The following is a 25,563-nucleotide window of genomic DNA, read 5'->3' on the forward strand; positions in this document are numbered from 1 at the left end:
TGGAGGGCAATGGGAAGGAATGCCCTTTCCTTCTTTAAGCTCATCTCTGCCTTTCCAGGTCTCAAGCCCACATATGATACAGCCTTTGTTATCTGTGAGGGTTTGTTTAGAGCCTCCCGAAGGGAACTTGGGTTTGAGATGCTGCTGCCTGACCACTCTCCTTGTCTGTGTGACACCACCCGTTTCAGCACGCACGTTAAAGCACACCCAAGCACAGACTTTCTCACACATACACACAAATAGATGCAAACAGAAGCTCAGTGAAGCTCCACTCCCAATCAAGTATATCTGCCCTAACCAGGAAGTAGGTTTAACTTCGTGGACCCCAGGCATTTCTCCTGCACTTTTTTTTTTTAATTAACTCTTTTTCTTTAAATCTATATAAAAAAGAAAAATTAAAAAAAAACATACAATAAAAAAAAACTTTTGACAATCCTTGTTGCTGTCACCAGGGGCTGAACCTCTGGGATCCTCTTCCTTTTCCTTGCTCCACCCTGCCTGTTGATGTTCTCCTTTTCAGCTCTGCCCTGACCGTTTGATCCTTGGTCAAGGGGGAATGTCTCAAAGTCCAAGTCTCTACCTATTTCATTCACAGGATCAACGGATGAGGGGGTGGGGGTGGGCAGACCTGTAATCTGCCCTTTTCCTGATGGTTTGAAAAGTTTAGTGGAGTGGGAGGAACATTGCAGATGCCTTCCCAAAGAGGAGGACCTGGCTATTACGGGTGCAACCCAAGTGTAAGGAGGATGGCCTAGCTGATGCCCTCTAGTCATGTGGGACACAGACCTGGCTCCAGGGATTGCACAGGATGCTGTGGATATGGCCTGAGGCTCCAGCCAAGGTATCGTCATTGTTGGTGTCGTGAAGGCAGGTGGTCTCCTGAATACCATAAGAGCTGTGACGGATTTTCCTGGATGTGAGAAGACCACACAAGGCCCAACCAAGTTTCAGGACATTGCACATCTGTGGGCCTTTCTTGTGGTGGCCAAGGAATAATGGATCCAGAGTGTTTCTTGAAGCCAGGCGATGCCCGTGGCAGTCCTAGGCTGTTTTAGAGTCTTCGTTGGGTGGCTCCTCCTTGTGCTAGGAGGCCTCTGTGCAGGGATCAGAACCGAAGCAAAAGTGTTACGAATACCTTGGCCAGAGACTCTAGGTTTCAGGACTGCATGCATGGATCCTCTCTGATCCCTATTAAGAGTCCGGAGACCAAAAAGGACCTGCTTGACATGACAGGCATTATCCTAGGCGGAAGCTTCTGCTTCTCAGAAGAGACGTTGTGGGCCAAGTCGACAGAGCGAGCGGTGGGGGACACAGTGCTTCCTTGGCCAGTTGGTCCCCTACTTGTTTCTTTGTTTGCCATGGGCCTCAGGAGCACACCAGTTTACCTGCAGAGGTAGAGTCAGGCCTTCTGAAACCCGAGATGCGAGTCTTTCTTTTTCAGGAAAGCCTCTTGCACTATGACTTGGGAAAACCTATGGCAAAATTCAAAGGATGGAACCTTTGGACTGCACTGACTGCAAGCACCAAGCACAAGAAGTGCTTTTTGACCCGATCAGCATACTCTCCCCACATGGGTGTTCCTCTTCCTTGCTTGGTAACATCGCCAAATCAGGAAAGACCAAGGCAACCCTCTAGTGGTAGCTCGTAGGTTGGGTTTCTCTTCAACTGTTGGACAGGCTTCTCACCCTACCTTTGGAGCAGATCTGGGTAATTGGTAAAAGCTGGTCCCAGGTTAGGGCGTGAGAAAATTGAAAACTTCCTGAACTGTTGAATTCCTATGAGGCCCATCCTCTGTGAGTCCCAGGGATATGTGGGCAGGGATCTGTGTCCAGTGCTCTCTGCCTGTTTCTGCACGGGCTCCTCTGGTCAAGGTATCCATCCCATGGAGCAAAACAGGCAGGCGACCTTGCCTACCCAAAAGTCAGGAAGGGCTAAGAAGTCTGTTCACTTTGGGTTTCCTGCCTTTCCAATCAAAGCATGTGGGGACTCACAGGTGCCCTCAACGCCACTTTGCGACTTCCTTTACATGCTATATTGGTTGAGATATCTCGAGATTTACATGGCTGCCCACTGGTCAAGGCCACAATCCCACAGGTAGCAGAAAAGACCCTGTGACTATGAGAGCCTGGCCCGATTCTCCGGAGCCTTGTCCTGCCTTTTCACAGGACCCGCACCCTTCACTTCCTGTGTCATTTGTTGCCCACCTGTGTCTGGCTCCTTGAGACCTAACAATCAAGCTGACCATTTGGGAATCTGTAAGAATACCCTAGTGACAGTGTTCCTCATGTGTTGGTGGGAGTGGGGGGAGGGGGGGTGGAGGGCTCACGCGTGGGTGTGTGGGGGCTGGTGAACTACTCTTTGGGTGAGAGTTGTAGGGGCGACTGCACACATTTATGCATCCAGACTACTTTCTGTGTGTTAGGATCCAGCCCATCTGCAGGGCCAGGGAGAGTGGTCCTCCTAGTAGGAGCTTTGCTGGGGCGCCATCCCGCTTGCTGGGAAGGAGGCCAAACAGACACCCAAGAGTGTGGATCTCCTGGCTGTGTGTGTCGGGTGGGGGGCTGGGGAACTGAAGATGGGCAACCAGGCTATTGAAAGGTAGCCAAGGTGAAGAGCCCCTTGGCTGTAGTGAGTTTGTACACTGCTTTCCCTTTTTTCATTTTCAGTGGGTGGAGGGAGAGGCCCAGTGATAAGGGAGTTTTTCATATCTGGTTCAATACTGCCATCAAGCGGACGTTGTTTCACAATCCCTGTACCTTTTTTTGGGAGGCCATGGAATGCAGTCAAGTCAGGGTCTCGGGTAAGACACAGGACTAAGGCCTGCAGGGTGCCGCTCTCCTTGAAACCTAGGAGATATGTTGGCTGTAGGCCTCCTCCTGTTGCAGAAGCTTCAGAATTGGGCAGCAGAAGGCAAGGGCAGCCAGCTGTCTGGGCCAATAGGACACAGGAAGCCAATGCTCACGGCCTGGTGGCCGCCATGTTGGGGTGGGACTTGCTGAAGCACCTTTCAAGGAGACAGGACACAGTGCTCTGGCCCTGTTCAGTGCTGAAGATTCCCTTAGAAGGACAGGGAAGCTTAGCTAAGGGAGACCCTGAGCCACACAACCAAAGACATCCCCTGAATCCGCAATGGAAAGCCTGGAACCGTGTAGGCAGCAGCACCTTTACGTTTCACTGTCCAGCTTAGGGAGAAGTAGCCATGGGGCCAGCAGGTGCCAGTCGACAGGGTGGCCATCCTGGCCCAGAAGGGAAAGGCCCTCAGGAGAAGGAGTCAGTGAGGAAGGGCCTGACACCTGGGCCTAAGAAATGGCAATGCAAGGCCACCTTGGATGGTTGGAACCCTTTGTGCAAAGACCTGTTCTCAGTGTCCCCAGAGTCAATGCCATGTGTGGAAGACAGCTTATCTGGGTCACCATCCACAGAATGACGCTGGGGCCTGGAAAGCAATGGGAAGATATGCCCTCTCCTTCCAGGTCACCTCTGTCTCTCCAGGTGTCCAGCCCACACCTGATATCACTTTGGTAATCTCTGAAGGGTTCTGGTGAGCCTCCTGATGGGCACGTCTCTTGGAACACCTCCACAGGCCTGCCTCCTTGCCTGGGTGACCCCTCAAGCCCTCCTGTGGAATCGTGGCCAGCAGAGTCCTCTTCCTGAAAATCGATCAGCCGCGTGACAGTGCAAATGTCTTCCCAACAGGGGGACATGGCTAATACTTATTAAGGCTGTGGGGTGGGAGGATGACATCGCTGTTGCCCTCAAGTCATGTGGGACACAGACCTGGCTACCGGGTTTGCAGACGATGCTGTGGATATGGCCCGAGGCTCCAACCAGGGTATGGATATCATCGGAGATGTAAAGGCAGGTGGGATCCAGAATACCGTGGGCCCCGTGACTCAGACTACCCTGGATGCAAGGAAGACCACACGGGGCCCAAACAAGGTTCAGAGTATCGGGAGTGGGAGACCTGAAACCTACCCGGTTCCAGGTGGTTTGAAAAGTTCATTGGACTGGGAGGAACGTGTTGTGTTGTTGTGACTTTCTCGGCCAAGCCCTGATCAAGGCTATGACTTCCACGATCTCACTGGTTCCCACTGCCAAGGCTGTTGGTGCCGTCTCCCAGAAAACAGAGCAGCCGCGGGACATTGCAGATGCCTTCCCAAGGCGGAGGACCTGGCTATTATGGGTGCAGCCTGAGTGCTACCAGGATGGCCTAGCTGACGCCTTTGAGTCATGTGGGACACAGACCTGGCTCCAGGGATTACAGAGGATGGTCTGGATATGGCCCGAGGCTCCAGCCAGGGTATGGTCATTGTTGGTGAAGTGAAGGCAGGTGGGATCCTGAATATCATAGGACCTGTGATGGATTTTCCTGGATGCAAGAAGACCACACAAGGCCCAACCAAGTTTCAGGACAACACACATCTGTGGGCCTTTGTTCTGGTGGCCAAGGTATAATGGATCCAGAGTTTCTTGAAGCGAGGTGATGCCTGTGGCAGTCGTCGGGTGTTTTGGAGACTTCGTTGGGTGGCTCCTCCTTGTGCTAGGAGGCCTCTGTGCAGGGATCAGAACTGAAGGAAAAGTGTCACGAATACCTTGGCCAGAGACTCTAGATTGCAGGTCTGCATGCATGGGTCCTCTTTAATCCCTGTTAAGAGTTCAGGCACATCGAAGGACCTGCTTGACATGATGGGCATCATCCTAGGCGGAAGCTTCTGCTTGTCAAAAGAGACAGTGTGGGCCAAGTAGACAGACAGAGCGAGCAGTGAGAGACAGTGCTTCCCTGTCCAATTGGTCCTCTACTTGTTTCTTTGTTTGCCATGGGCCTCAGGAGCACACTGTGAGTCTACGGGTAGAGGTACAGTCAGAACTGCAACCTGAGGTGCTGGTCTGTGGTTTGAAGGAATGTCTCTTGCAGTATGGCTTGGGAAAGCATTTGCAAATTCAAAGGACAGAGCATTTGAGCTGCGTTCACTGGCAGCACAGAGCACAAGAAGTGCTTTCCCACCTCAGCAGCATACTCTCGCCATGGGGGTGTCCTTTCTCGCTTGGTAGCATCGCCAAATTGGGAAAGACCAAAGCTGCCCTCCAGTGCTGTCTGCTATGATGGGCTTTTCTTCAAGTGTTTGAAAGGCTTCTCACCCTACCTTTGGAGGAGATCTGAGTCCTTGGCCAATGGTGGTTCCAGGTTGGGGAGTAAGAAATTTGAAAAATTCTGGAACTGTTGAAATTCTGTGAGGCCCGTCCTCTGTGAGTCCCAGGGATATGTGCAGGGGTCCATGTCCAGTGCTCTCTTCCTGTTTCTGTTGGGGCTCCTCCGGTCAAGGCATCATCCATGGAGCAAAACAGGCTGAAGACCTTGCCAACCCAAAGGCCAGGAAGGGCCAAGACACGTAAGCTTACTTTGGATTTCTAGCCTTGCCAAACCAAGCAGGTGGGGACTCACAGGTGCCCTCATGCCACTTTGCGACTTCCTTTACAATCTGTTTTGGGTGGGTATCTCGAGATTTACATGGCTGACCCACTGGTGAAGGCGATGAGCCCATGTGTAGCAGAAAACATTCTGTGACTATGAGAGCCTGGCCCGATGCTTGGGAGCCTTGTCCTGCCTTTTCAGAGGACCGGCACCCTTCACTCCCTGTCATTTGCTTCCCCTCTGACTCCTTGAGGCCTCACAAACTAGCTGACCTTTCAGGAATCTCAGCCTGCCCCAGTGACAGTGGTCCTCATGGGTTCGTTGGTGTGGATTTGGGGGGGCTCTTGTATGGGTGTGTGGGGGCAGGGGAACTGCTCTTTGGGTGAGGGTTGTCGAGGCCTCTGGAGATGTTTATGCATCCAGAGTCCTTTCTGTGCCCTAGGATCCCGCCCACATGCTGTGCCTGGGAGAGAGGTCCACCTGCTAGGAGCCTTGTTGGGGCGCCATCTGCTTGTGGGGAATGAGGTCAAGCAGACACTCAAGGGTGTAGGTCTTGTGTGTTGGAGGGGGTGGTCTGGGGAACTGAAAATGGGAACTCAGGCTCTTGACAGGTGGCCAAGCTGAGGAGCTCCTTGGCTGTAGAGAGGTTGGACACTGGTTGCCCTTTTTTCGATTTCAAAGGGCGGAGGGAGAGGCCCACTGATAAGGTAGTTTTTCATATCTGGTGCAGTACTGCCATCCAGCGGATGTTGTTTCACAATCCCTGTACGTTCTTAGGGAGGCCATGGAATGCAGTCAAGTCAGGGTCACAGGCAGGACACAGGACTGAGGTCTGCAGGGTGTTGGTTTCCTGTGAAACCTAGGAGATATATTGGCTGTAGGTCTCCTGTCGCAGAAGCTCCAGGGCCAGACAGCGGGAGAAGGCAAGGACAGCCAGCTCTCCAGGCCCGTGGGACATAGGAAGCCATTGCTCAGGGTCTGGTGGCTGCCATGTTGGGGCGGGACTTGCTGAAGCAGCTTCCAGGAAGTCAGGGCAAAGTACTCTGGCTGTATATACTGCTGCACATTCCCTTAGAAGGACAGGGTGGCATAGCTAATGGAGACTCTTGGCCCCACAACAGAAGACGTCCCCTGAACCCGCAGTGGAAAGCCTGGGGCCGTGCAGTAGGTGGGACCTTCACGTTTCACTGTCCAGCTTAGGGAGAAGTAGCCATTGGGCCAGCAAGTACCAGAAGGGCCAGATGACAGGGTGGCCATTCTTTCCCTGAAGGGAAAGGCCCTCACCAGAAATAGCTAGTGGGGGAATGTCCCACGCCTGAGTCTGGGAAATGGCACATGCAAAGCCACCTTGGGCGGTTGGAACCCTTCATGCAAAGACCTGTTCTCAGTGTTCTGTGAGTGAATGCAATTGGGGCATACTTCACTGATCTGGGTCACCATCCACAAAATGATGGCAGGACCTGGAGGGCAATGGGAAGGTATGCCCTCTCCTTCCAGGTCATCTCTGTCTCTCCAGGTCTCCAGCCCATACCTGATATAGCTTTTGTAATCTATAGCAGGTTCTGGAGAGCCTGCTGATGGGCACATGGCTTGAAACACTTCCACAGGCCTGCCTTCTTGTCTGGGTGACCCCCTAAGCCCTGCCCTTAAATCGTGGCCGGCAGGTGCCCTGTCTTCCTAAACACACAGAAGCCGCGTGACATTGCAGATGCCTTCCCAAGAGGGCGGCATGGCTAATGCAGATGGAGGCCGAGGGCTCAGAGGATGTCACTGTCGCCCTCAAGTCATGTGGGACTCAGACCTGGCACCAGGGATTGCAGAGGATGCTGTGGATATGGCCCGAGGCTCCCGCCAGGGTATGGATAACGTGAGTGATGTGAAGGCAGGTGCGCTCCAGAATACCGTGGGCCATGTGACACAGACTTTCCTGGATGCGAGGAAGACCAAATGAGCCCCAACCAAGTTTCAGAGCATCACATCTCCATTAGCCTTCCTTGTGGCAGTCCAGGAGCAAAGGTTTGGGAGAATCTCTTAACATGAGGTGATGCCCTTGGGTACTCCTTGGGTGTTTTGGCATCTTATGTGAGGGGCTCCTACTTGTGCCAGGGGGACATGAAGGCCTCTGTGCAGAGATTGGGACTGAGGCAAAATATCATGAATAGCTTGGCAAAATGGAGACTCTAGTTTGCAAGTCTGCATGAAGGGGCCCTCTGTAATCCTGGATCTGAATGTAGGAACCCTCAAAGGACCAGCTCGACATGGGAGGTGTAGACCTAGGCAAAACCTTCAGCATATCCGAACAGACAGCATAGGTCAAGGTGACAAAGAAGCAGCGGTGGACCCTTGCCCCTTTCTTTGCTGGTAGTTCCCTGGCCCCGTGTCCCTTTCCTTCCTTTCCCGTGGGCCTCAGAAGCATACCCGAGTCTAGGGGAACAGGTATTGTCAGACCATATGAAACCCTAGACATGTGTCTGTGATTTGTAGGACATATATCTTGCAGGATGGCTTGGGAAAACCAATGGCGAAATTCAAAGTATGGGGCCATTGGGTTGCATTGACTGGCACCACTGAGGTAGTAGGGAGGTGCTATCCAACCCGAGCATTAGACTCTCACCATGAGGGTGTCGTCTGCCTCCCTTGTTTACATCACCAAATTGGTAAATACAGAAGGTTACTCCACTGGGGGCTGGTGGGGTGGCTTGTTCTTCAACTGTTGGACATGCTTTTCACCGTCCTCTCGGAGCAGGTCTGTGTCCTTGCGAAGTGCTGGTCCCATGATGGTGAGTGAAAAAAGTAAAAAGTTTCTTCTCGTATTTAATTTCCATGAAGACCATCCTTCAGGAGTCCAAGGGATATGTGTGCAGGGGTCCACTTCCAGCCTTCTCTGCCTGTGTCCCCGGGGACTTCGGTGGAATAGACATTTCCCTGGTGTCTACCCAAGCACACCCTTCCCTTTGGGCCTGGTTCTACACCCTGAGGACAGAGAAGCAGGATTTCCATCAACCCATGACTTGCTTGTCCCTCTACGCTGGAGAACAGAGGAGGGGCCGGTTATGCATTTGTGTCTGCAGGTCTCCATAAGGATTCGGGAACCAATTTCATAAATGCACCACCTCACTTCGGTCCTTAGTTTGTTGAGATCCACTGTGCTGTGGTCAGACCTAAGAAGACAGAGTGAAGGGAAGCAGGTTTTGATTGACGGTTCCCAGTATGGGCCATCTGGGGCCTGTGGCAGGTTGGGGGCACGATGACGTTTCGTGGATTCTTCCAAAGATGCCTTTTTGGTGTCAGATCCATTGTCTTTAGGTGTGGTTTCCTCTGTCTACCTATTCTTGTATTCCTTTTCCCTTTCTTTCTGGCCCTATGCTAAGTGGGAGTGGTTACAGTCCTGGAGTGCTGTGGAACCATTCTTTTTCCATGCTCCCCATACTTGCAGAAAGGAAAGCAAAGGTGAGAGAAAGCTAAGACATCCAGTGTCATGTTGGTTTACCAAGTTTGCCAGCCACAGGAACATATAGGGACTTACTGGTGCACTCTCGCTACTTTGTGTCTTCCTTTCCTAGCTTGATGGGTCCAGGTATCTGGGGATTGACATCAGCCATGTGGCGAGATGGAGCATGAAAGGGATTTCCACCAGCTGTCCCGCTGGTCGAGGCATTCATACCAATGGCAGCAGAAAAGGCAATGCGACCATGCATGCCAAACCTGGTGCCCGGGTTCCTTATCCTGCCCTTTCACAGACACCTCAACCTTCGCTCCCTGTGTGTGTTTGCTGCTCCCCTCTGTGTGTTTCCCTGAGACCTCACAGTTAAGCTGGCTTTTCAGGGAGCTGTGGGCATTCCTCAGTGAACCTGGCCCTAAGGCATTGGTGGGCAAGTTTCGGGGCTGGGTTTTTTGTGTCGGTGAGTTATGTGTGATACTCTTTGGGGGAGGCTGGTAAGGTATCCAGGTCCACATGTGAGTAGAGACTCCTTTCCGGGCTCCGGGACTCAAGCCACCTGCAGTGCCAGAGAGAAAGGCACAGATTGGTTGACGGCCAGAAGCTCTGGGCCTGGCTGGGGTGCCATCCCTCTTGTGTAGGAGTCCAAACTTGCATGTATAGGGACAGCTCAAGCATGAGTGGTTTTGAAGATATGGAGGTTGGCAATTGAGAAGTGGCCCTGCTGGCAGCCACCTTTGTGTAGTGCCCTTGTGGACTGCTTGGTGTTTTCTTTGTTTTCAAAGGTCGGTGGGACAGGTCCAAGGAGAAGAGCACGTTTTCCTTTCTGGTGCATCACCGCCATCAAGAGGATCTTTGCAAATCCTATGGCACCTTCCCCGAGGCTCTGAGAGGATACGTTGAAATGGAGTCAAGTCATGATCCTAGGCAGGGCACAGGATGGGCCAGCAAGATCCAGAGCTCCCGGGAGACATGAGAGATGTGCGTCCTTGGGTGTTGTCCCACCTCTGAAGCCCCAGAGCTGTGCAGCAGGACATGGCGTGGGCAGCCTGCTGTGCAGTCCTGTGGGACTCGATAATCCAAGGCTCAGGGCCTTGGTAGACTCCATGTGCGGTGGAATTTGGCCAGGCAGCTTCCACGAAGCCACAGCAAATGGCCCTGGCAGTATTACCTGCCTCACCTTCTCTTAGGAGGATAGGGTGGCTCCTCTAAAGGAGGCTCAGGTCCCTGGGAGCATCTCTGGGCTGCTGTGAGCCCCAATAGAAGACCTCCCCTGCATAGGGCAGTGGAAAGCAGCTCTGGGCCATGTGGGAGGTAGACCCTTTGTGATTCTCTGTCCAGCTCAGGGAGAACTGGCACTGGTATGGCAGGTGCCATGAGGGTCCAAGGAATTGGGCAGGGTCGCCAGCCGGCTACAGCGGGAAGCAGCACTCATCAGGAGGAGCCAATGGGGAAGGGGACGAAGCCTGGGGTGAAGAAATGGGACTTGCACCAGGAGGTCAGGTGCATTCCTGCAAAGGCCTGTCCTCAGTGCTCCAGGATGCAACCCCAAGTGTGGCCAGAGCCAGGGCAGCTGAATTGGCAGACACCTCGGGTCTGGGTCACCATCCCCAACATGACTTCAGGGTCTGGAGGGCAATGGGGAGGAATGCCCTTTCCTTCTTTAAGCTCATCTCTGCCTTCCCATGTCTAAAGCCCACACCTGATACAGCCATGGTCATCTGTGAGGGGTTCTGGAGAGCCTCCTGAAGGTCACTTGGGTTTGATATGCTTCTGTGTGACCACTCTCCTTGTCTGGGTACACCTCCCATTTCAGCACGCGTGTGAAAGCACATACAATCACAGACATTCTCACACATGCAAAGACATGCTCAGCAGGGATTCCACTCCCAATAAAGTATGTCCGCCCTGACCAGGAAGTAGGTTTACTGTGGTGGAGTCCCAGGCATTTCTCAGGGACTTCTGAGAATCCTTGTTGCTGCCACCGGGGGCTGAATCTCTGAGATCCTCTTCCTTTTCCTTGCTCCAACTTGCCTGGTGATGTTCTCCTGCTTAGCTCTGCCCTGCACCTTTGATCCTGGTTTGATGGGATTTCTGAAAGTACAAGTCTCTGCCTGTTTCATTCACAGCACCAGTGTAGGAGGGGTGGGGGTGTGGGACCTGAAACAGGCCCTGTTCCAGATGGTTTGAAAAGTTGAGTGGAGTGGAAGGAACATGTGGTCGTGACTTTCCCTGCTGAGCCCTGATCAAGCCTTTGACTTACACGATCTCACTGTTCCTCATGCGGAGGCTGTTGACGCCCTGTCTCCCGGAAAACAAAGTGGCCGTGCAAGATTGCAGATGCCTTCCCAAATAGTAGGACCTTGGTATTTTGGGTTCAGCCAGAGAGTTAGAAGGATGGCATAGCTTATGCCCTCAATGACTCATGTGTGACCTGGCTCCAGGTATTATAGAGGATGCTATGGATGGCACCCAAAGTTCCAGCCAAGTTACAGTCATTGTTGGTGAAGTGAAGGCAGGTGGAGTCCTGAATACCATAGGATCTGTGACAGATTTTCCTGGAAGTGAGAAGACCACACAAGGCCCAACCAAGCGTCAGGCCATCGCACATCTGTGGGCCTTTCCTGTGGTGGCCAAGGGATAATGGATCGAGACGTTTTCCTGAAGCGAGGTGATGCCCGTGGAAGTCCTAGAATGTTTTGAAGTCTTTGGTGGGTGGCTCCTCCTTGTACCAGGAGGCCTCTGTGCAGGGATCAGAACTGAAGCAAAAGTGTCACAAATACCTTGGCCGAAGAGAGATTCTAGATTGTAGGTCTGCATACATGGGTCCTCTCTGATCCCTGTTAAGATTTCAGGCTTGACATGACGGGCATCAGCCTTTGTGGAAGCTTCTGCTCGTCAGAAGAGACAGTGTGGGCCAACGTGACAGAGAGAGTGAGTAGCAGGAGACACAGCGCCTACTTGTCCGGTTGGTCCTCTACTCGTTTCCTCGTTTGCTGTGGGCCTCAGGAGCACACCCAAGTCTAGGGGTAGAGGTAGAGTCAGGCCTTCTGAAACCTGAGATGCGGGACTGTGGTTTGGAGGAAAGTCTCTTGCACTATGGCTTGGGAAAACCGATGGCTAAAGTGGAAGGACAGAGCGTTTGGGCTGTGTTTATTGGCTGCATCAAGCACAAGAAGTGCTTTCGTACTGGAGCAGGGTACTCTCCCCATGGGGTTGTCCCTCTTCCTTGCTTGTTAGCACTGCCAAATCGGGAAAGACCAAGGCAGCCCTCCAGTGGTAGCTAGTAGGATGGTTTTTCCTTCAACTGTTGGACAGGTTTTTCAGCCTACCTTTGGGACAGATCTGGGTAATTGGTAAAAGCTGGTCCCAGGTTGGGAAGTGAGGAAATCGAAAACTTCCTGAACTGTTGAATTTCCGTGAGGCCCATCCTCTGTGAGTCCCAGTGATATGTGTGCAGGGATCCGTGTCCAGTGCTCTCTGCCTGTTTCTGCAGGGTCTCCTCCCGGTCAAGGCATCCATCCCATGGAACATAATAGGCAGGCGGTCTTGCCAACCCAAAAGTCAGGAAGGGCCAAGACGTCTAAGTTCACTTTGGGTTTCTAGCCTTTCCAATCCAAGCATGTGGGGACTCACAGGTGTTCTCACGCCACTTTGTGACTTCCTTTACATGCTATATTGGTTGAGATACCTCGAGATTTATATGGCTGCCCACTGGTCAAGGCGACGATCCCACAGGTATCAGAAAGGATCGTGTTACTATGAGAGTCTGGCCTGATGCTCCGGTGCCTTTTCCTGCCTTTTCACAGGACCTGCACCTTTCACTGCCTGCGTCATTTGCTGCACACCAGTGTCTGGCTCCTTGAGACCTAACAATCAAGCTGACCATTTGGGAATCTGTAAGCATGCCCCAGTGACAGTGTTCCTCCTGTGTTGGTGGGCGTGGGAGACGGGGGAGACGGCTCAGGTGTGCATGTATGGGGGCTGGTGAACTACTCTTTGGGTGAGAGTTATAGAGGCGACTGGACACATTTATGCATCCTGACTCCTTTCTGTGCCTTAGGATCCAGCCCACCTGCAGGGACAGGGAGAGTGGTCCAACTAGTAGGAGCCTGGCTGGGGCACCACCCGCTTGCTGGGAAGGAGGCCTAACAGACACCGAAGGGTGTAGCTCCCCTGAGTGTGTGTGTCTGGGTGGGGGGCTGGGAAACTGAAGATGGGCAACCAAGTTATTGAAAGGTAGCCAAGCTGAGGAGCTCCTTGGCTGTAGTGAGGTTGGACACTGGTTGCCCTTTTTTTGTTTTCAAAGGGTGGAGGGAGAGGCGCAGTGATAAGGGAGTTTTTCATATCTTGGTTCAATACTGCCATCAAGCGGACATTGTTTCACAATCCCTGTAAGTTCTTAGGGAGGCCATGGAATACAGTCAAGTCAGAGTCCCGGTTTGGACACAGAACTGACGCCTGCACGGTGCAAGTCTCCATGAAACATAGGAGATATGTTGGTTGTAGGCCTCCTCCTGTCGCAGAAGCTCATAGCCAGGCAGCAGGAGAAGGCAAGGACAGCCAGCTGTTCTGGCTGATGGGACAGAGGAAGCCAATGTTCAGGGCCTGGTGGCCGCCATGTTGGGGTGGGACTTCCTGAAGCAGCTTTCAGGGAAACAGGACAAAGTGCTCTGGCCCTGTTTACTGCTGAAGATTGCCTTAGAAGGACAGGGCGGCTCAGCTAAGGGAGACCCTGGGCCACAGAACAGAAGACGTCCCCTGAATCCACAGTGGAAACCCCGAGACTGTGTAGGAGGCGGCACCTTGACGTTTCGCTGTCCAGCTTAGGGAGAAGTAGCCATGGGACCAGTCGGTGCCAGTCAACAGGGTGGCCATCCTGGCCCAGAAGGAAAAGCCCTCAAGAGAAGGAGTCAGTGAGGAAGGACCCGACCCCTGGGCCTAAGAAATGGCAACACAAGGCCACCTTGGCGGTTGGAAGCTGTCATGCAAAGACCTGTTCTCAGTGTTCCAGGAGTCAGTGCCATGTACGGGAGGCATCACTGATGTGGGTCACCATCCACAAAATGACGCTGGGGCCTGGAAGGCAATAGGAAGGTATGCCCTCTCCTTCTTCCAGGTCACCTCTGTCTCTCCAGGTCTCCAGCTCACACCTGATATTACTTTTGTTATTGGTGGGGGGTTCTGGGGAGCCCCCGATGGCCACGTGGCTTGGAACACCTCCACAGGCCTGCCTTCTTGCTTGGGTGACCCCCCAAGCCCTGCCCTTCAAGCCCTGCCCTTGAAGAGTGGCTGGCAGAGTCCCTCTCTTCCTGAAAATAGATCAGCTGCGTGACATTGCAAATGTCTTCCCAAGAAGGGGACATGGCTAATACATATGAAGGCTGTGGGGTGGGAGGATGACATCGCTGTTGCCCTCAAGTCATGTGGGACAGAGACCTGGCTACCGGGTCTGTAGAGGATACTGTGAATGTGGCCCGAGGCTCTAGCCAGGGTATGGATATCCACGGTGATGTGAAGGCAGGTGGGCTCAGAATACCGTGGGCCCTGTGACTCAGACTTTCCTGGATGCGACAAAGACCAAACGAGGCCCAACCAAGGTTCAGAACATTGCATCTCCATTGGCCTTCCTTGAATCAGTCCCTGAACAAAGGATCAGGAGGATCTCTTAACATGAGGCGATGCCCTTGGGTACTCCTTGGGTGTTTCGGCATCTTGGGTTGGTGGCTCCTTCTTGTGCTAGGAGGATATGAAGGCCTCTGTGCAGAGATTGGAACTGAGGCAAATGTGTCACCATTACATAGGCAAAATGGAGACTCTAGTTTGCAGGTCTGCATGAAGGGGACCTCTCTAATCCCGGATTTGAGTGTAGGAACCCTCAAAGCACCAGCTCTACACTGAGGATTTGGAGCTAGGAGAAACCTTCTGAATGTTAGAAGATACAGTGTGAATCAAGGTGACAAAGAAGCAGCGGTGGACACTTGCCCCTTTTCTTGCCGGTCAATCCCTGGCTCTTTCCTTTCTTTCCTGTGAGCCTCAGAAGCATACCTGAGTTGAGGGGAACAGGTAGTGTCAGACCATCTGAAATGCTAGACATGTTACTGTGGTTTGGAGGACAAGTATTTGCAGGATGGCTTGGGAAAACCAATGGCGAAATTCGAAGGATTGGTATTGGGCTGCGTTGACTGGCACCACCTAGGTCGCAGAGAAGTGCTGTCCAACCCGAGCATTGGGATCTCACAATGGGGGTGTCTTCTGCCTCCCTTGGTAGCATCGCCAAATCGGGAAAGTCCAGACGATGCTCCTGCGGTGGCTGGTGAGATGGCTTGTTCTTCAACTGTTGGACAGGGTTTTCACCCTGCTCTCGGAGCAGATCTGAGTCCTCTGGAATTGCTGGTCCCATGATGGGCAGTGAACAAAGTAAAAAATTTCCTCAAGTGTTGAAGTTCTGTGAGGACCATCGTCGATGAGTCCAAAGGATATTTGTGTAGGGATATTTGTCCAGAGCTCTCTGCCTGTTTTTGCAGGGCCTTCTCCAGTCAAGGCATCCATCCCAAGGAGCAAAAAAGACAGGCGGCCTTGCCAACCCAAAGGTCAGGAAGGGCCAAGATGTCTAAGCTCACTTTGGGTATCCAGCTTGGCCAAACTAAGCACGTGGGGACTCATGGGTGCCATCACACCTCGTTGCAACTTTCTTTAAAAGAGCCATTGGTTGAGGTATCTGGAGATTTACGTGGCTGCCCCACTGGTCAAGGTGAGGATCCCGCAGGTAGCAGAAAACGTCGTGTGACTGAGAGCTTGGCCTGATGCTCGGGAGCCTTGTCTTGCCTTTTCAGAGGACCTGCACCCTTCACTCCGTATCATTTGCTGCTCATCTGTGTCTGACTTCTTGAGACATCACAATTGAGCTGTCCTTTCTAGAAGCTGTCAGCATTCCCCGGTGACAGAGTTCCTCATGGGTTGATGGCTATAGGCGTGGGGGTTCTCATGTGGGTGTGTGGGGGCGGGCGAACTCCTCTTTGGGTGAGGGTTATCGAGGCCTTGGAGACATTTATGCATCCAGAGTCCTTTCTGTGCCCTAGGATCCCGCCCACGTGCTGTGCCTGGGAGAGAGGTCCACCTACTAGAAGGCTCCCTGGGCAGACATCTGCTTGCCTGAGTCTGGGAAATGGCACATGCAAAGCCACCTTGGGCGGTTGGAACCCTTCATGCAAAGACCTGTTCTCAGTGTTCTGTGAGTGAATGCAATTGGGGCAGACTTCACTGATCTGGGTCACCATCCACAAAATGATGGCAGGACCTGGAGGGCAATGGGAAGGTATGCCCTCTCCTTCCAGGTCATCTCTGTCTCTCCTGGTCTCCAGTGCACACCTGATATAGGTTTGGTAATCTGTGAGGGGTTCTGGAGAGTCTCCCAATGGGCACGTGGCTTGAGACACCTCCACAGGCCTCCCTCCTTTTCTGGGTGACCCCCCCAAGCCCTGCCCTTGAATTGTGGCCTGCAGAGACACTCTCTTCTTGAAAACGGAGCAGCTGCACGACATTGTAGATGCCTTCCCAAGAGTGGGGCTTGGCTAATACAGATGGAGGCCGAGGGCTCCGAGGATGATGTTGCTCTCGTGCAAAAGTCATGTGGGACACACACCTGGCACCAGGGATTGCAGAGGATGCTGTGGGTATGGCCCGAGGCTCTGTCCAGGGTCTGGATAGCGTCTGTGATGTGAAGGCAGGTGGGCTCCAGAATACCGTGGGCCCTGTGACTCAAACTTTCCTGGATACCAGGGAAAACAAACTAGGCCCAACCAAGTTTCAGAGCACTGCATTGCCATTGGCCTTCCTTGTCTCAGTCCAGGAGCAAAGGGTTGGGAGGGTCTCTTAACATGAGGCAATGCCCTTGGCTACTCCTTGGGTATTTTGGCATCTTGTGTGGGCAGCTCCTCCTTGTGCTAGGAGGATATGAAGGCCTCTGTTCACAGATTGGGACTGAGGCAAAATGTCATGAATACCTTGGTATTCATGGGAGAGGCTCTTGGTATTCATTGGGAGACTCTAGTTTGCAAGTCTGCATGAAGGGGCCCTCTGTAGTCCTGGATCTGAATGTGTGAACCCTCAAAGGATCAGCTCAATATGCGAGGTGTAGACCTTGGCAAAACCTTCAGCATGTCCGAAGAGTGGGCATGGGTCAAGGTGACAAAGAAGCAGCGGTGGACCCTTCCCCCTTTCTTTGCTGGTCGGTCCTTGGCCCCGTGTCCCTTTCCTTCCTTTCCCGTGGGCCTCAGAAACATACCCGAGTCTAGGAGGACAGGTATTGTCAGACCATCTGAAACTGTAGACATGTGCCTGTGGTGTGGAGGAGTATCTTTCAGGGTGGTTCTGGAAAACCAATGGTGAAATTCAAAGGATGGGGCCATTGGGCTGTACTGACTGGCACTGCCGTGTTTGCCGGGAAGTGCTGTCCCACCCGAGCATTGGACTCTTGCCATGGGGGTGTCCTCTGCCTCCCTGGTTAGCATCGCTATATGAGGAAACACCCAAGGATGCTCCAGCGGTGGCTGGAGGGATGGCTGGTTCTTCACCTGTTGGACAGGCATTTCTCCTTCTCTTGTAGCAGACCTGTGTCCTTTCGAAATGCTGGTCCCATGATAGGGAGTGAAAAAAGTAAAAAATTTCCTCAAGTATTGAATTCCCAGGAGGACCATCTTCCATGAGTCCAAGGGATATGTGCGCGGGTATCCGCATCCAGACTTCTCTATCTGTGTCCGCAGTGACGTCGATGGAATAGACATTCCGCTTGTGCCTACACAAGCACCCCCTTAGTTGGGTGTAGTTCCATACACTGAGGACAGAGGAGCAGGACTTCCATCAACCTGTGACTTGCATATCTCTGTTGGCTGGAGAACCAGAGGAGGCCTGTTGTGCATTGGCCTCTGTGTGTCTCCATAGGGATTTGGGAACCATTTTCAAAATGCTCCAAATCACTTTGGCCCTGACATTGGAGAGATCGACTGTTCTGTGGTCAGTCCTAAGAAGGCAGAGTAAAGGGAAGCAGGTTTTGGTTGATGGTTCCCAATACTTTGCCTCTGGGGCCCATAGCGGGTTGCGGGCATGGCGTCATTCCATGGGTTCCTCCAAGGACGCCTTCTTGGTTTCATATCTGTTGTCCTTGGGTCTGATTTCCTCTGTCTACCTATTCTTGCATTCCTTTCCCCTTCTTTTCTGGCCATATGCTAAGGTGAGCAGTTGCAGTCCTGGAATGCTCTGGAACCATTCTTTTTCTACTCTCCCTGACTAGCAGAAATTAAAGAAAAGGTAAAAGAAGGCTAAGATGTCTAAGGTCACGTTGGGTTTCCAAGCTTTCCAACCGTAGAAACATGTAGGGACTCACCCGTGCACTTGCACTACTTTGTGTCTTCCTTTCCAAGCTCAGTGGGGCCAGGTGTCTGGGGATTGACATCAGCCATGTGGCGAGATGGAGCATGAACAGGATGGCCACCAGCTGTCCCACTGGTCAAGGCATCCATACAATGGGCAGCAGAAAACACAGTGTGACCATGAGCGCCAACCTCGGTGAACGGGTTCTTTATCCTGCCCTTCCACAGACACCTCGCCTTTCCTTCTCTCCCTGTGTGTTTGCTGCCCCTCTCTGTGTGGCTCCTTGAGACCTTGCAGTCAAGCTGGCCATTCAGGGAGCTAATGGCATTCCTCAGTGACCCTGGTCCCAAGGCATTGGTTGGCAGGTTTTGGGGTGGGCTTCCTGTGTGTGGGGGTATGGGTGACGCTATTTGGGGGAGGCTGGCAGAGTGTCCAGGCCCACTTGTGTGTCCAGACTCCTTACTGGGCTACAAGACCCAAGCCACCTGCAGTGGCAGGGGGGAAGACAAGGATTGGTTGAGGGCCAGAAACTATTGGCCTCGCTGGGAGGACATCCCTCTTGTTGTGTAGGAGTTCGAAAATGCAGGCACACTTACAGGTCAGGCATGAGGTGTGGTGTTTTGTTTTGTTTTTTTTTTTTTTTAATTCTATTTTATTGAGGTATTTTCACATACCATACAATGATTCATGGTGTACAATCAACTGTTCATTATATAGCTGTGCATTCATGGTGTACAATCAACTGTTCATTATATAGCTGTGCATTCATCACCCCAATCTAGTTTTGAAACTTTTCCTTACACCAGAAAGAATCAGAATAAGAATAAAAAATAAAAATAAAAAAGAACACCCAAATCACCCCCTCCATCCCACCGTATTTTTCTTAAAGGTTTTGTCCCCATGTTTCTAGTCATCCATCCATACACTGGATAAAGGGAGTGCATTCCACAGGATTTTCACAATCACATTGTCACCCCTTGTAAGCTACATTGTTATACAATCGTCTTGAAGAGTCAAGGCTACTGGGTTGGGGTTTGGTAGTTTCCGATATTTACTTGTAGCTATTCCAATATATTGAACCTGTAAAGTGTTACCTATATAGTGCATAAGAATGTCCACCAGAGTGACCTCTTCACTCCATTTGAAATCTGTCAGCCCCTGAAGCTTTATTTAGTTTCATTTCGCATCCCCCTTTTGGTCAAGAAGATGTTCTCAGTCCCACGATACTTGGTTCAGATTCATCCCCAGGAGTCATATCCTGCATTGCCAGGGAGATTTACAACTCTGGGAGTCAGATCCCACGTAGAGGGGTGGGCAGCAAGATCACCCGCCAAGGTGGCTTAGTTCAAGAGAGCAGGTCATATCTGAGCAACAAAGAGGCACTCAGGGGGAGACACTTAGGCACAATTATAAGCAGGTTTAGCCTCTCCTTTGCAGTAACAAGCTTCGTAGGGGCATTCCCCAAGACAGAGGGCTTAGCACATGAAGCCATCAGTCTCCGTTTCTGAGAACATGAGCAACAAGCCAGGTGAGGAAGTCCAACACCTCTGCATGCTCCCCCAGCTCTTTGGTGGGGCCCCAAATATATATATTTTTATTCATGCATGAGGTGTTTTGAAGACGTCCTGGTGGACAATTGAAATGTGGCCAAGCAGAGCAGCCACCTTTGTGTAGTGCCCTTGAAGACTGATTGGCGTTTTTTCATTTTCAAAGGGCGGTGGGACGGGTCCAGGGAGAAGGGCAGGTTTGCCTTTCTGGTGTAACACCGCCATCAAGAGGCTCTTGTTTGCAAATCCTATGGCACCTTCTCTGAGGCTCTGTGGAGATTCCTTGAAATGGAGTCAAATCAGGGTCCTAGGCAGGACACAGGACAGGGCCCAGCAAGATCAAGAGCTCCCGTGAGACATGAGAGATCTGTGGGCTTGGGCCTCGTCCCGCCACTGAAGCCCCAGATCTGGGCAGCAGGACAAGGTGTGGGCATCCTGCTGTCCAGGCCTGTGGGAGTTGGGAAGCTAAGGCTCAGGGCCTGGGTGGCCTCCATATTGGGGTGGGATTTGTAGAGGGAGCTTCCCAGGAGCCACAGCAAAGGGCCCTAGCAGTATTTCCTGCCTCACCTTCTCCTAGGAGGATAGGTTGCTCCTCTAAAGGAGGCTCGGGTTCCTGGGAGCCTCTCTCGCCTACTTTGAGGCCCAACAGTAGACCTCCCTTGCACAGAGCAGTGGAAAGCAGCTCTGGGGCATTCCGGAGGCATACCCTTTGTGATTCCCTGTCCAGCTCTGGGAGAATTGGCACTGGTTCAGCAGGTGTCAGGAGGGCCCAAGTAGTTGAGCAGAATCGCCATCCGGCTACAGCAAGAAGTACTCATCAGGACGAGCCAATGAGGAAGTACCGGAAGCCTAGGGTGAATAAAGGGGATTTGCAGTCCCATCCCAGGAGGTTATGTGCATTCCTGCAAAGGCCTGTCCTCAGTGTTCCACGACCCAACACCAAGTATGGCAGGGGCCAGGGCAGCTGAATTGGCAGACACCTCGGGTCTCTGTCAGGGTCCCCAAGATGACTTCAGGGCCTGGAGGGCAATGGGAAGGAATGCCCTTTCCTTCTTGAAGCTCATCTCTGCCTTTCCAGGTCTCAAGCCCACATATGATACAGCCTTTGTTATCCGTGAGGGCTTTTGGAGAGCCTCCCGAAGGGCATTTGTGTTTGAGGTGCTGCTGCCTGACCACTCTCCTTGTCTGTGTGACACCACCCGTTTCAGCACGCACGTTAAAGCACACCCAAGCACCGAGTTTCTCACACATACACACAAATAGATGCAAACAGAAGCTCGGGGAAGCTCCACTCCCAATCAGGTGTGTCTGCCCTGTCCAGAAGTAGGTTTAACTTCATGGAGCCCCAGGCATTTCTCCTGCCCTTTTTAATTTTTTTTGATTAATGTACTATATAAAAAAAATTATGAAAAACATACAATAAAAAAAACTTTTGACAATCCTTGTTGCTGCCACCAGGGGCTGAACCTCTGGGATCCTCTTCCTTTTCCTTGCTCCACCCTGCCTGGCAATGTTTTCCTTCTCAGCTCTGCCCTGACCGTTCGATCCTGGGAATGTTTCAAAGTCCAACTCTCCAACTGTTTCATTCACAGCTTCAGCGGATGAGGGGTGGAGGTGGGCGGACCTGAAATATGCCCTTCAAAAGTTTAGTGGAGTGGGAGGAACATTGCAGATGCGTTCCCAAAGAGGAGGAGCTGGCTATTACGGGTGGAACCCAAGTGTAAGGAGGATGGCCTAGCTGATGCCTTGTAGTCATGTGGGACACAGACCTGGCTCCAGGGATTGCACAGGATGCTGTGGATATGGCCTGAGGTTCCAGCCAAGATACCGTCATTGTTGGTGTCATGAAGATAGGTGGTCTCCTGAATACCGTAAGAGCTGTGACAGAGTTTCCTGGATGCGAGACAACTGCAGGAGTCCCGACCAAGTTTCAGGACATCGCCTTTCTTGTGGCGGCCAAGGAATAATAGATCCAGAGTGTTCCTTGAGGCCAGGCGATGCCCGTGGCAGTTCTAGGCTGTATCAGAGTCTTCGTTGGGTGGCTCCTCCTTGTGCTAGGAGGCCTCTGTGCAGGGATCAGAACTGAAGCACAAGTGTCACGAATACCTTGGCCAGAGACTCTAGATTGCAGGACTGCATGCATGGATCCTCTGTGATCCCTATTAAGAGTTCAAAGACCACAAAGGACCTCCTTGACATGACGGACATCATCCTAGGCAGAAGCTTCTGCTTCTCAGAAGAGACATTGTTGGCCAAGGTGACAGAGAGCGAGAGGCGGGGGGCACAGCGCTTCCTTTGCCAGTTGGTCCTCTACTTGTTTCTTTGTTTGCTGTGGGCCTCAGGAGGACACCAGGAGTTTACTGGTAGAGGTAGAGTCAGGCCTTTTGAAACCTGAGATGCATATCTTTATTTTGTAGGAAAGTCTCTCGCACTATGGCTTAGCAAAACTGATGACAAAATTCAAAGGACAGGGCCTTTGGGCTGTGTTGACTGGCAGCACTGAGCACAAGAGCTGCTTTCCCTCATGAGCAGCATACTTTCGCCCTGGGGGTGTCCTTCCTTGCTTGGTACCATCCGCAAATTCGGAAAGACCAAAGCGGACCTCTGGTGGTGGCTGATAGGATGGGTTTTTCTTCAACTGTTGGACCGGCTTCTCATCCTTCCTCTGGAGCAGATCTGAGTCCTTGGTAAATGCTTGTCCCAGGTTGGGTAGTGAGAAATTTGAAAACTTCCTGAACTGTGGAAATTCCCTGTGGTGCATCCTCTCTGAGTCCCAGGGATATGTCTTCAGGGATCCATGTCCACTGCTCTCTGCATGTTTCTGCAGGGGACCCTCCTTTCAAGGCATCCATCCCATGGAGCAAAACAGGCAGGTGACCTTGCCAATCCAAAGGTCAGAAAGGACAAAGATGACTAAGCTCACTTTCATTTTCCAGCCTTGACAAATCAAGCACCTGGGAACTCACGGGTGGCCTCACGCCACATTGTGACTTCTTTACAAGATGTATTGGGTGAGGTATCTGGAGATTTACATGGCTGCCCCACTGGTCAAGAAAAGAATCCCACGGGGAGCAGAAAAGATCGTGTCACTATAAGAAACTGGCCTCATGTCCAGGAGCCTTGTCCTACCCTTTTGGAGAACCCTCACTCTTCTATTTGTTGCCCATCTGTGTCTGTTTCCTTGAGAACTCACAATGAAGCTGACGTTTCAGGAACCTGTCAGGAACCTGTCAGGATGCCTCAGTGACAGTGTTCCTCATGCTTAGTGGGTGTGGGCAGGTGGGGCTCATGTGAAGGAATGTGTGGGCCGGCGAACTGCTCATTTGGTAAGGGTAGTGGAGGTGTCTGGGCACATTTCTGCATGCAGACTACTTTCTGTTCCTTAGGATCCAGCCCACCTGCAATGCCAGGGTGAGTGGTCCACCTAGTAGGGGCCTCACTAGGGAGCCTTCCTGCTTGCAGGGAAGAAGGCCACACAAACACCCACGGGTGAAGATCCCGTGGGTGTTTGTGTCATGGTGGCTGCACTGGGGAACTGAAGATGAGCCTGCAGGCTATTGAAAGGTAGCCAAGCTGAGGAGCCCCTTGGCTGTAGTGAGGTTGGACACTGGTTGCCCTTTTTTTGTTTTCAAAGGGCGGAGGGAGAGGCGCAGTGATAAGGGAGTTTTTCATATCTGGTACCATACTGCCATCAAGCGGATTTCGTTTAAAAATCCCTGTACTTTCCTGTGGCGGCCATGGAATGCAGTCAAGTCAGGCTCCCGGGCAGGACACAGGGCTCAGGCCTGCACGGTGCCTCTCTGTGATACCTATAAGATATGTTGGCCATAGGCCTCCTCCTGTTACAGAAACTCCAGAGCCGGGCAACGGGAGAAGGCAAGGCCAGCCAGCTGTCCAGGCCGGTGGGATACAGGAAGCCAATGCTCAGGGACTGGTGGCCACCATATTGGGGCGGGACTTCCTGAAGCAGCTTCCAAGGAGACAAAGCAAAGTGCTCTGGCACTGTATACTGCTGAAGATTCCCTTAGGACATGGTGGCTTAGTGAGACCGTGGACCCAACAAAAGAAGACATCCCCTGAACCCGCAGTGGAAAGCCTGGGGCCGTGTACTGGATGTGACCTCTATGTTTCACTGCCTGGCTTCGGGAGGTGTAGCCATGTTTACAGCAGGTACCATGAGGGCCAGACGACAGGGTAGCCATCCTTTCCCTGAAGGGAAAGGCTCTCACCAGAAGGAGCTAGTGGGGAAGGGCCCAACACCTGGGCCTGTGAAAGGGCATATGCAAAGCTACCTTGGGCTGCTGGAAACCTTGGTGCTAAGACTTATTCTCAGTATTCCCTGAGTCAGTGCAATTGGGGCAGATGTCACTGATCTGGGTCACCATCCACAAAATGACACCTGAACCTGGAGGGCAATGGGAAGCTATGCTCTCTCCTTCTAGGTCACCTCTGTCTCTTCAGGTCTCAAGCCCACACCTGATATAGCTTTTGTAATCTGTAGCAGGTTCTGGAGAGCCTGCTGATGGGCACATGGCTTGAAACACTTCCACAGGCCTACCTCCTTGTCTGGGTGACCCCCTAAGCCCTGCCCTTAAATCGTGGCTGGCAGATGCCCTGTCTTCCTGTGAACACACAGAAGCCACGTGACATTGCAGATGCCTTCCCAAGAGGGCGGCATGGCTAATGCAGATGGAGGCCGAGGGCTCAGAGGATGTCACTGTCGCCCTCAAGTCATGTGGGACTCAGACCTGGCACCAGGGATTGCAGAGGATGCTGTGGATATGGCCCGAGGCTCCCGCCAGGGTATGGATAACGTGAGTGACGTGAAGGCAGGTGCGCTCCAGAATACCGTGGGCCCTGTGACTCAGACTTTCCTGGATGCGAGGAAGACCAAATGAGCCCCAACCAAGTTTCAGAGCATCACATCTCCATTAGCCTTCCTTGTGGCAGTCCAGGAGCAAAGGTTTGGGAGAATCTCTTAACATGAGGTGATGCCCTTGGGTACTCCTTGGGTGTTTTGGCATCTTATGTGGGGGGCTCCTACTTGTGCTAGGGGGACATGAAGTCCTCTGTGCAGAGATTGGGACTGAGGCAAAATATCATGAATAGCTTGGCAAAATGGAGACTCTAGTTTGCAAGTCTGCATGAAGGGGCCCTCTGTAATCCTGGATCTGAATGTAGGAACCCTCAAAGGACCAGCTTGTGATGGGAGGTGTAGACCTAGGCAAAACCTTCAGCATGTCCGAAGAGACAGTATAGGTCGAGGTGACAAAGAAGCAGCGGTGGACCCCTGCCCCTTTCTTTGCTGGTCGGTCCCTGGCCCCGTGTCCCTGTCCTTCCTTTCCCTTGGGCCTCAGAAGCTTACCCAAGTCTAGGGGAACAGGTATTGTCAGACCATCTGAAACCCTAGACATGTGTCTGTGGTTTGGAGGACATATGTCTTTCAGGATGGCTTGGGAAAACCAATGGCGAAATTCAAAGGATGGGGCCATTGTGGTGCATTGACTGGCACCACTGAGGTTGCAGGGAGGTGCTGTCCAACCCAAGCATTAAACTCTTGCTATGGGGGTGTCATCTGCCTCCTTTGTTTGCATCAACAAATCGGTCAATACAAAAGGATACTCCAGTGGTGGCTGTTGGGATGGCTTGTTCTTCAACTGTTGGACACGCTTTTCATCCTCCTCTCAGAGCAGGTGTGTGTCCTTTCAAAATGCTTTTCCCATGATGGTGAGTGAAGAAAGTATAAAATTTCCTCTAGTATTTAATATCCATGGGGACCATCCTCCATGAGT

General features: G+C 52.2%; 1 long non-coding RNA gene across 1 annotated transcript in view; it reads left to right on the forward strand.

Annotated features, from left to right (window-relative positions):
• LOC119522765 overlaps positions 1 to 25,563 on the forward strand; it is a 159,122-nt gene that overhangs the window by 34,090 nt on the left and 99,469 nt on the right. The window contains exon 4 of the long non-coding RNA XR_005214516.1: positions 12,662 to 12,751. This is a non-coding gene — a long non-coding RNA (uncharacterized LOC119522765). The remainder of the gene's footprint in view (positions 1 to 12,661; positions 12,752 to 25,563) is intronic.

The sequence above is a fragment of the Choloepus didactylus genome, chromosome X, assembly GCF_015220235.1.
Source record: "Choloepus didactylus isolate mChoDid1 chromosome X, mChoDid1.pri, whole genome shotgun sequence".
NCBI lineage: Eukaryota > Metazoa > Chordata > Mammalia > Pilosa > Megalonychidae > Choloepus > Choloepus didactylus.